This window comes from Acomys minous (assembly GCF_964271855.1).
Source record: "Acomys minous genome assembly, chromosome: 11".
NCBI classification, from domain to species: domain Eukaryota; kingdom Metazoa; phylum Chordata; class Mammalia; order Rodentia; family Muridae; genus Acomys; species Acomys minous.
The window spans coordinates 38,501,569-38,512,540 of NC_140492.1; positions in this window are offsets into that span (position 1 = coordinate 38,501,569).

The window sequence follows — 10,972 nt, forward strand, 5'->3', positions numbered from 1 at the left end:
TTAAAAAAAAGACACCCTTTGGATTGAATTGATCATATTGCTTAATTCAGCATATCGTATGGACAGAAGTTAGACACAGCCATTTGGCATCTCTAGTCCACCCACTGACAAAACTCATGCATAGTTTTAAGTGAACATTAATAAGTTCATGCTGCCTTAGAATATGCATTTCCTGTTCCTAGTGCCTTGTTTGTGTGTGTATGTTGAAGAGTACTGGTTTTTCCCTGTTACTGAAGACTGACTCTAGGCTCTTGTGCGTGCTTGGCAAACTCTTTAGCCACTGAGCTCTATTCCCAGCCCAGGGAGAGTATTAACGACAAATACTACATATCTTTAAATTAGGTACTTTAGGAATTTTTTTTTTGAGAACATGTTTCCTGAAGTTATATGCCTTTTCACATCAAAAATAGCTTGTTGTGTCCATGAGTAGAAGTTTAAGTTCTGAAAATGTGAATTTTAATAGTTGATACTGTTGAGTACTCAGTGTATATGATAAATGAACAGGTCTGTGAATATAGGAGACACAGTGTGAGCATTACCAGGCCATCCTCAGAGGGCTGCCAACCTCAGAACAGTATGCAAATGGGAGACCTTCCCTTTCCCAACACTGCAATTGCAGCACATGTACCCTAGTTCTTAGAGTTCTCTTGAGCACCTGATGAAAGCTATGAATTCTTTTCCTGAAAAATGCACATGAGTGTATGTTGTACAGGACTGCCCTCTACTTAGACTGCCACCATCTTCATGAGTTCAGCTATGCCCATGTGTGGTAAAAGGTGGTCACAGCTGAGCTTACTGACTCTTGGCCTTCCCTTGTGAACAGAGGTCCACCGAATATCCAGCCTTCTCTACCCACTAGTTGCATTTCTGCCCTGGTTGCATGTGGCTGCAGGGTCTGGGAAAGGGGCTCCTGTATTAGGCTGGGGAAGACTAGGGGGAAGGGGTCCCATCTGTGCAGCCATGGGCAATCCGTGCCCATCCATACATGTTTTGGTGTGACTGATTTCGTTGCACTAACGGGCCTGCCAGTAACCCTTTACTCTGTGTGTACACCCAGTAAGCTTGTTGGATCCCCACTGGGAGCTTAGCTGGATGTTGCTTAGTATCAGTGAAATTTCTCTAGACAGAATATATATATATATATATATATATATATATATATATATATATATAGTGTGTGTGTGTGTGTGTGTGTGTGTGTGTGTGTGTGTGTGTGTGTGATAGCCCCAGAACATGACTCAGGCCAAGTCAGTCACTCTCAGTCTCCTCCCCCCCCCCTCATCTTTCTTGTTTCTCATTTAGATAATAAATTCTTGGGCATATATTGCAAATACACCTGGCTGGAGACCTAAGACCGTAGGAACAAAACACCCTACTGAACATACCTACAGTTTTCCCTAGATGAGCTTAAGTGTTCTACACAATCAACTGAACTAGTGTTTAACAAAGGTGTGTGTGTGTGTGTGTGTGTGTGTGTGTGTGTCCACATTTGGGGGATGATACAGGGCAAAGATGTATGCAGCTGAGTGCAATGGTGCATATCTTTAATCCCAGCACTGGTGAAGCAGAGGCAGAGTTGGATCTCCGTGAGTTTGAGGCCAGCCTGGTCTACATAGATCCAGGATGTCCAAGCTACATAGTGAGTCTTTATCTTCAAACCAACCAGCCACAACCACAACACAACACAACACAGCAACAACAACAACAAGAGCCATGACATGCACTTTATTGGGTAGACTAGTTTTTTAATGGTACTATTTTTTAAAAAGAAGTATGAGTGATTCCCAAAAGGACTTTACATCTGGGGGAATTTAAGGTAGGGTATTTGGAGTAAGTATGGAGGAGTGGATCCAGATACTCAGGAAGGGATAAGGGGATTGGGACAAATAGAAAACAGTGCAATATCCAGGCACAGTATTTTGTGGAAACAGTAGGTGATTCCAGTGTAGTTTGGTTAGAATTCAAGGTAGCCATGCATTTCTTCTTGTGTTCTACATGTGACTGGTAATATTCTCGTATCCCACTGAGAAATGAGAAATATCCTCGGATGTTCTAGGGACTTAGCAGGGAGGGAGTACTGTGATGAGTGATCGCTGCTGCAAGGGTATGGAAGGTAGCCCCACAGAAGCCAAGACCATGCACTCATTGCTTTGCATATCTCCTCCATGGATCTCCTCCATGGTAGATCATAAAATACTAGTTAAATGAGCGGACAAGCTACATGTTGATTGTGGTTAGAGCCACTGTCTAATGGGGGAATTAGTACCATGAACAAGGATTTGCTGTTAATGAATTAATTAGCTTTGTAATTTTGCATCAATCATAGGTAAAGATAAGGGGCCTATTTGGGCTCTTAAAAATTATTTTGCATCAGTATATCCCTCTTTGCAAGCCACAGTAGTTTGGGGATACCCTACAGAACCCCCACAAGTCAGACACCAACTGTTCCAGCTTTGTGAGTCAAACAAGTAACATTTAATTCTTCAAACTCTTCTAGCTTCTAGAAAATACCAACTTCGTAAACATAGCATAAGTGGTTTCCATTTTCTGATACCATCAGGCACTCGGTTAGTGGATAGAGTATCATCAATTACTTCGTATGGAAAGTGACCTCGGGGAGAAATTATTTCAGGCCCTGGCAAAGTTCTGAGGCCAGTGTACCAAGTTTGAGCTTATTTAGAGCTGCTGCCAGGGTTCTGGTTTTCATGCTAGGATCCTTTCTTAGGTGTTGAGAGAAGGAACGCATGGCTGTCTTATCACTAGAGCGCTTGTGCCTTGGACAGGATGGGACACACCGTTGACATTCAGCAACTGGTTTTTTAGTGAACCTTGTGGCTTTTTAAAATGCGTTTCCCCCTGACACAGCGTATACTTCAAAGTGTATTTCATCTTTGACATGGAGCTTGGGCTTTTATCCAGAACTACTTTACTTCATCCACCATGCACAAATCCAGCTTCAGGGCTCTTTTTAGAGCTCACATTCCAGGGTGGGGTCTGCAGCATTGCATGGGTGATGCATTTCCAGGGGGCAATGAGATAGCAGACTCCTCTCAAAGCATGTCTCATGATCATATATGTATATATTTCCCTTTGCATACCATCCCAACAGAGCTGGTGCGTGGGAATAGCTTGGGGATTATACTGAATAAAAGAGGTTTAATCTTTAACTTTTCAAAAGTAAGCATCTTTGAGATGCTTTGGTGCTGCTTTGCTTTCTGGGTCCCATATAAACGAGCCTGCTGCTTTTCATGTTGGATCACAGTAGCTAAAGTTTCCTGTGGGGGATGGAATAGGATCATAAATTAAACACTAGTTCTCCATTTGGAACACTTGACTTTGTGAAGCCAACAGGAAAGTGGGTACTCGGCGGCACGTGGAAGTGCTTGAATGTGAAGTGTGTTAGGCAGCTGGTACAGAGTCCACACGGCCCGAACTCCAGTGGGTATGTGCTACGTTCATTAAGTGATGGACTCCTGGCACTTGTTCACTAGCTTTGGGAGGGGTGGCATAGTTGGATCTAGCATGAGTTTCCTGTTGGAACAGCAGATTAGGCGTAAGTAAACTTGACAGTAGAGACACATGCTGATTGGGAAAGAATATGAGATTCCTTAGCTTAACTGACTCAAGGCTCAAGTTTGGCAGCATTGTTCTCACTCAGCTCATTGTATTCGTCCTCACCGCCTGCCTTCTGTTTGCTGCCAGTGCCTCGTTAGAGCTTTAGTTTCAAGTGCTTGCATCATCAGTGTGGGACGTTAGCGACGGCTTCCGTCAGTGTCCGTCTTCTGGCGCTGCTTATTCATAAGGACCCTGTTCATGGAGAAGACTTTCACAACTTGGGTTTTATGGTTTTTAATAAAAATCTTTCTACCTGGAAAAAAAATTAAGTGATAAAAATTTGAACTTGACTTACAGACAACTTCAAATAAAATATAATATACCATATGTGACTTGGTTTAAAGGGAAACAGACCTCTTTAGGGCCCTCCCAAATGATTTTTTTTTCTTAGATCCAATAAGGCTGCATGTTCAGCCAGATTGCTTTTCAAATAGAACCTGTAAGTTTTATGGGTAACTGTTGAGTTTGTTCTTGCCATATAGTAATGATCTATACAGAGAAATGTATACACACGTTATTACTTTTCATGTATCGTCTAGCCACATAGAGAATAAAATGTAGCATATTAAATACAAAGGTTTTGAACATTTGACAAGTTTCTCTTTTATGGCATTTTCTATTTCCCAAGGTACACATATAGGTAGTTTTATTTTTATTTTAACTAAAATTATATAGAATCTATTACCAAAGGCACATTATCTGTTGGATTAATTTTTGCTGCTTGTTGCTTTTATATGTTTTCTGCATTGCCACAATAGATTTGTTTTTAAAAGTTTGGTTTTTATGTATATAAGGTGAGTATGTCTAAATGTGGTGGTGGTGGTGTGTGTGTGTGTGCGTGCCTGTGTGTGTGTGTGTGTGTGTGTGTGTGTGTGCGTGTGTGTGTGTGTGTGTGCGTGTGTGTGTGTGCGTGTGTGTGTGTGCATGTGTGTACAAAGTTGGCAGTTTCCTTGACTGCTTTTCACTTTATCTACTGAGGCAAGGGTTTCCTGTGGGTGTAGTAGTAGAGGATGTCAGAGAGATTTTAAGCCTGAGAAGGATTCAATCCTCAAGTACCAGCTTGGAGGATGGAGGAAAGGGCCGTGTGCCGTGGAACATAGGTAGTTCACCTAAATCCAGAAAGCAACGGGATCTCAAATCTTCTACACACAAGGGACCAAGTTCTGTCAATAACTGAATAAGCTTGGAAGCAAATTCTTCCCCAGAGCCCAAGTAACACCTGCAGGTTTGCTTAATATTCAGGGCAGATAATGCAGCCAGGCAACACAGCATCTGAGCTTGTAGTGTGTGTTTGCACATCCCTGCTATTCTAAGACTCCAAATCAGCAAGAGAGATTTCCCAATAAGCAGGCTCATTGCACAGGCTAGCCGACTTGTTTATGATACTCCACTGTTGCTCATCAGCTCCCCATGGCGGATAGGAACAACTCAAAGGAGAGGGAAATCTAGGCATTGCCAGCATTTCTAAAACAAAGTGTGTAGGAGCTTCCTTGAGCAGGCAAAAGGAATAGGGCAGCGTAGGTGACCACCAACACCATCAGCTCACTGGTCTGACTCTGACCATTTACTTGTGTTATCAGGATGGGCCAGATAGAGAGATACCTGATGGTGTAACTTCCTTATAAAAGAAATGCATATATTCACTTCAGGAAAAGAGATGGTTGCTCAGAGTTCTTAGAAACATGAGACCCACAGTTACAGCCTTCTGTCAACTAAAATCAGAAAGGATGGGCATCTCTCCAGCTAGGAATGTGTAATGCAAATGGCTAGACATTCGTGTGGAGTGCCTGGGTGTAAATCATAAAGAACTTGTTTCTTATAACATTTATTTCTGAATGAGTCATCATAGACTCATGATGAAGATAAGGCTTCCAATTTAAAGGGATTAATGCCCTTTAAAAATCAACTTTTAAAAATTACATATTTTGAGGTGGAGGAGGAATTTAAAATAAAAGTTCTGTAGTTACGTCTCTTGCTCTATCTTCCACTTCCTTCCATGTTCCCCCTCTAAAATTCATAACCTTGTCTTCTATGATTATTATTCAGAAATGACTGTGTATATATTGTTTTTGCATATACATATTTATATCTTTCTCATAAAATGGTCTTATGATTAAACAAAATCAACTTTATGGGGTATAATTCATATGTAATAAGATGGATATATCTTTTTTTTTTTGAGACAGGGTTTCTCTGTGTAATATCCCTGGCTATCCTGGAACTCTCTTTGTAGACCAGGCTGTCCTCGAACTCACAGAGATCGACCTCTCTCTGCCTCCTGAGTTCTGGGATTAAAGGCATGTGCCACCACAGCTGGCAGGTGGTAGTATCTTAAGTGTACAATTCAATACACAGTCAATGTGTACACCCATGTAATCACGGCTCAAGTCAAGTTAGAAAACATTTCAGTCTCTCCAGAAAGTCACCTCACCTTTCTTTTTCTATCTGGCCCTCTACACACTGGCCAAGGTGGTTATTAATCTGTGACGACAAGTTGACTTTGCCTCTTCTAGTCCTTCATGGAAATGACATCACAGGGTTCAGCATCTCTCACTCACCCAGTTTTTCAGAGTCGTCAGCATTGCTGCATTTATTGATAGTGTGTTTTTATTGTTGACTAGAGTGTAAATAGCAGTCTGTTAGTCATTCATTGGTGGCTGTTTTGGTTAGGGTTTTATGGCTGTGAAGAGACATCATCCATGACCACAACAACTCTTATAAAGGAAAACATTTAAATGGGGCTGGCCTACAGTTCAGAAGTTTAGACAGTTATCATCATGGCAGGAAGCATGATGTCATGCAGGCAGACGTGGTGCTGGAGAGGTAGCTGAGAGTTCTACATCTGGATCTGCAGGCAGCAGGAAGAGAAAGTGAGCCACTAGGCTTGGCTAGAGCTTCTGAAACCTCAAAGCCTGCCCCCAGTGACATACTTCCTTCAACAAGGTCACACCTACTCCAGTTAGGCCACACCTCCTAATAGTACCACTCTCTATAGGCTTATGGGGGCTTTTTTTTTTTTATTGAAACCACCACAGTGGCCATTGAGGTTTCTTTTTATTATCAGTCTTGGCTTTTATGAATAAATTTGCCACAGATAGCCTTTGTGTGGGTGTATGTTCTCTTTTCATTTTGGAAAATACCCATGTGTGGAGTTTATATCCATGGATGTTTAATCTTATCAGAAACTGCTGAACTATTTTACAAACCCTTTTACTACTTGTCACTTCCTAAGACCATCTAAGAGATCTAACTTTGTTTTATCCTCCTGAAAAGTTAGCATTTCCAGTCCTTTCAGTTGTAGCCCGTCTAATGATTTGTAGCATCACTGTATTGTTTTAATTTTCATCCCTCCCCAATAGCTAAGGTAGTTGCTTATCATTTGTGTTTATTGACCAATCACATATCTTAATAAAAAGACAGGGTCTCATATATTCCAGGCTGGCTTCTAATTTATTATGTAGCCAAGGATGACCTTGAACCTCCGATCATACTTTATGTCCTGAGTGCTGGGATTATAGGCCTTCACCACCATGCCTGCTTTGTGCGGTGATGGAGCTTGAACACAAGGCTTCATGCATGCTAGGCGAGCAGTTTACCATATCAACTATGTCCCTAGCCCCCATATATCTTCTTTAAATAAAAACCCCATTCAAGCCTTGTTACCATTAGCTAGGTGGAGGTGGTACTTGCCTCTAATCTTAGTATTGAAAGTCTGATGGGGGAGGATCACAGGTTAGAGGCTAGCCTAGGCTGCCTACATAGTGAAGTTTGAGGCCAGCCTGGGCTATATACAGTGAGACTTTGACTTAAAATTGTATAAAATTAATAATTATTATTCCTGATTTTTAAGTGTTTAAAATATACATATTTTCTGGATATTTCCACTGACAGTTTATTACATGTCTTCCAGTCTGTGGCTTGCCTTTTCATCATTTGTTAGAAAGGTACTTTGATCCATTCCCACTCTATATACTTATTTATAAAAATTTCAATTGTCCTAGTACGACTGAGAATCTCTTTATTTTTCTACAATCTATTTTCTCTCTAATAATCAGTCAGGATTTTAAAAAAAACTGACTCATTTTCCCCATTTAAGTTCATTGCTATTCTACTACCCTCTTTGTTGGTTTGCTTTGACTTATTTATTATTGTTGTTATTGAACTTTTCAGCCCCAGAGATTTCATAGTTTTAAAAATACGATTTAAAAATTTTCTGCTGAGATTTCCTCTTTTTATTCATGAGGCCCATACTTCCCTTGGTTCTCTCAACACATGCCATGCCTCCAGTCATATTTATAGTAGCTACGTAAGGGCCTTGATTTCTAACTTTAGAATTTCAGTAATAACTGTCCTTGTGTTTCCCTTTTTCTTGGGGAGTCTATTTGCTTTATTTTTGTTGTTGTTCCACACCCAGCAAATGTCTAAACTGTATATATATATAGACTTTAATAGTTTATGTATTGTGTAGACTCTAGAACTTAGTAATCTTTTGAGAAGCACCACCTTTCACTATTAGGTAGCTCAGTTACTGCCCCGTTCCCTGGCAATTCTATAGGCTTGTCTTTTTGCTTTTAGAGCACGCATCTTCGGGAAAACTCACTGTTTCCCAAGTTCCCTGTTTTGAGGCAGCCCTATCCCCAAGTTCTGTTTTCTTTGTTCATTTCTTAAAGGCTTGCCTTGCAGTTTCATTAAGGTGAACTAGAATAGACCTCACTCTAGAGTATGGCTCTCATCTTTTCTGATCTCTCAATTGGGAGATTAGTGTATTAATGAATTAATGACAAGGTCCGGTCACTCATGTCCAGAAGCACTGTTTGATGTTCTTTCCTTTTTTTCTTTCTGTTCTTTGTAGTTTTGACAAGCTTCAGGGACATGAACATGCTTATCTTAGACCTGAGCCAGGAATCTGTAAGGAAGCTTCCGTACCACTTTTGGGACATTCTCTTCCTCCCACTTTTATATAACATCCTTCCTTCCCAGTATTGTGTATCATGGACTGTGACTGCTTCAGTTTTTATCGCTGACCTCTGCTGACCTGTTTCCTCAGTTTAACAGCACCATGATGTATGGTTTGGGTTTCTCCCACCTGTGGCATATTTGGAAAATTGTGCCTAGCAAGAGATCCAAGCCAACCCTTAGGCTCATCCAATAAATTTCTGCTCTCTCAGGAATCTGTGTTGTGTTTCCAGTTGTTCAGTGCTTAAAAGTGTCATGCTGTGTCAAATTTTATTGTTTAGAGTTGGAGGACTAGTCCAATACTAGTTGCTACACCGCATCTGGAAGTGAAATGTGTGCTTTTAGAGATTAAATCACAGGACCTTGAGATACAATTGATATGAGCTTAGCGTGAGAAAAGCCTGGCTTCAATCCTATGCATATTAGATTTCATAAGCAGATACTAGATCTCATAAACAGGAACAGATTTAATGAGGATGGATTCCAAACTTATGTTGGAGCCGAAGAAGAAATTTTAGTGTTATGAGTTCCATCCAATGTCCCATAACACTCATAGGAAGTTGGTATGGTAGAAGGCAGTCTCTTTGCAGTTCTTTGCAGCTTCTCTAAGAAGCAAAAAGAAAGGGTCTAATTTAGCACTCATAAGAATAGCTCATTGTTTTAAAATACTGAATGCTTTAGGCTCTGTCATTAAAATGCATCTCTATTAACTGTAATAATATACTCTTCATACCATTATCTTATTTATGACCATTTAATTGAGAATTAGCTACTAGTCAATACCCAAACTGGTATTTACTAGTCTCTTTACCTATGAGGTTGAAGTGCAAATAGATAAAATAATTTTCTTATGGTGGCATATCTGGTGGGTGGCAGATAAGGACGTCTGTGGAAAGCCTTTGGTCAGCGTCGATTCTAAAAGTGTTGTGCAGGCTTAAAAGCTTTTAGGAACACAACACCATCGGATGTGCAAATGGTGGGTAGATTCTTGAGGGCTTGCGAGTATGTGAGAGCCTGTGGGCATGTGGGATCCCCTACTTAGGGGTATTTTAAAATGTCATTTTATCTTCGTATTGATCATTTAACCTTCAGCTGATTTAACATAAACTTCAGAGATTTGCTTCAATACCACCACTACAGGGAAGCTTCTTATGTGCTTTCAGAATAGGTTGCTCTCTATTTTTTCAATCACATGTATGATCAAACTAATGTAAATATTTGCTTACTAGATGACTTTCCTTATAGGCTACAAGCTTCATCAGACTTGGTGGCAAGACACAGTTGCTGCGATGGACTACTTAGTATTTGCTGATGAACAGTCACTTTTCACCCTTCTCAGCTTCCTATAAACTTAGTACATCACTGGTGCTTTCCTTTTTCACCTATTAAAAATCATAGCTGGGCATGGTGGCGCATGCCTTTAATCCCAGCACTTGGGAGGCAGAGGCAGGAGGACTGCTGTGAGTTTGAGGCCAACCTGGTCTACAAAGTGAGTCCAGGACAACCAAGGCTACACAGAGAAACCCTGTCTCAAAAAAAAAAAAAGCCAAAATAAAAATCATATAAAGCAAAATGTATGTTAATAAAAGTATGTAAATGATGTAGCTACTAACACAGTACACCACTGCTGCGTTGTGGTACAGAATAGCTCTATCTTCCCACCAAAATTGCCTCTTGTTAACTGTTCCTGGTTAAACTCTATACACCAGGCCTTTATTCAAGAGCAATCACTGAGAACTGGTCATTTTAAAATAGCAAGAGCTTAGGCTCTTTTCCTCATTTTCTATTTTGGTTTCTTTGTACGGTAGCTGTCTTAATGCTTGGTTGCACTCCCATGTTACAATAATGATTTATATCTTTTAATTAATTAATTAGCTAATTAATTAATTACCGAGTTATGTTTCACATGGAGTCATTAGAGGCAATGACTTGACCACCAGGAAGAAGCGGGACGTGAGACCACCTGGGTTTTTTGCCAGCCTGTTATCGCTACTCTCGTAGGAGCTCTACCAGCTGCACACACTTCTTTCCCTGAACTCCTGCCACAGGGTCTTGTGTGAGCCATTTCGATAGTCTCCATATTGCTTTCCACATTCCCCATGTTTTCCCTGAGTGCAGTCTCTGCATACCACCTCCAGTGAAATATCTAAGACCGTAAGACCTCCAAAACCTCCTCATGGGCACTACTGAGCCCCGGCACTCAGTGTAACATTCCCAGTCTTCACAAGGCCCTTGTTTACTTCTGAATCATCCTTATCGAGTCTTACTTACGACATTGTATGATGCCCCAGTGTTCCCAAACTGGCTGACATTTCCAAAGGTGTCCTGTGTTTGTTCAGGTGTCCTGAAGGCCTTTCCTCGTGTTAACCTGCCAAAGAACACCTATTCATCATTCAAGACA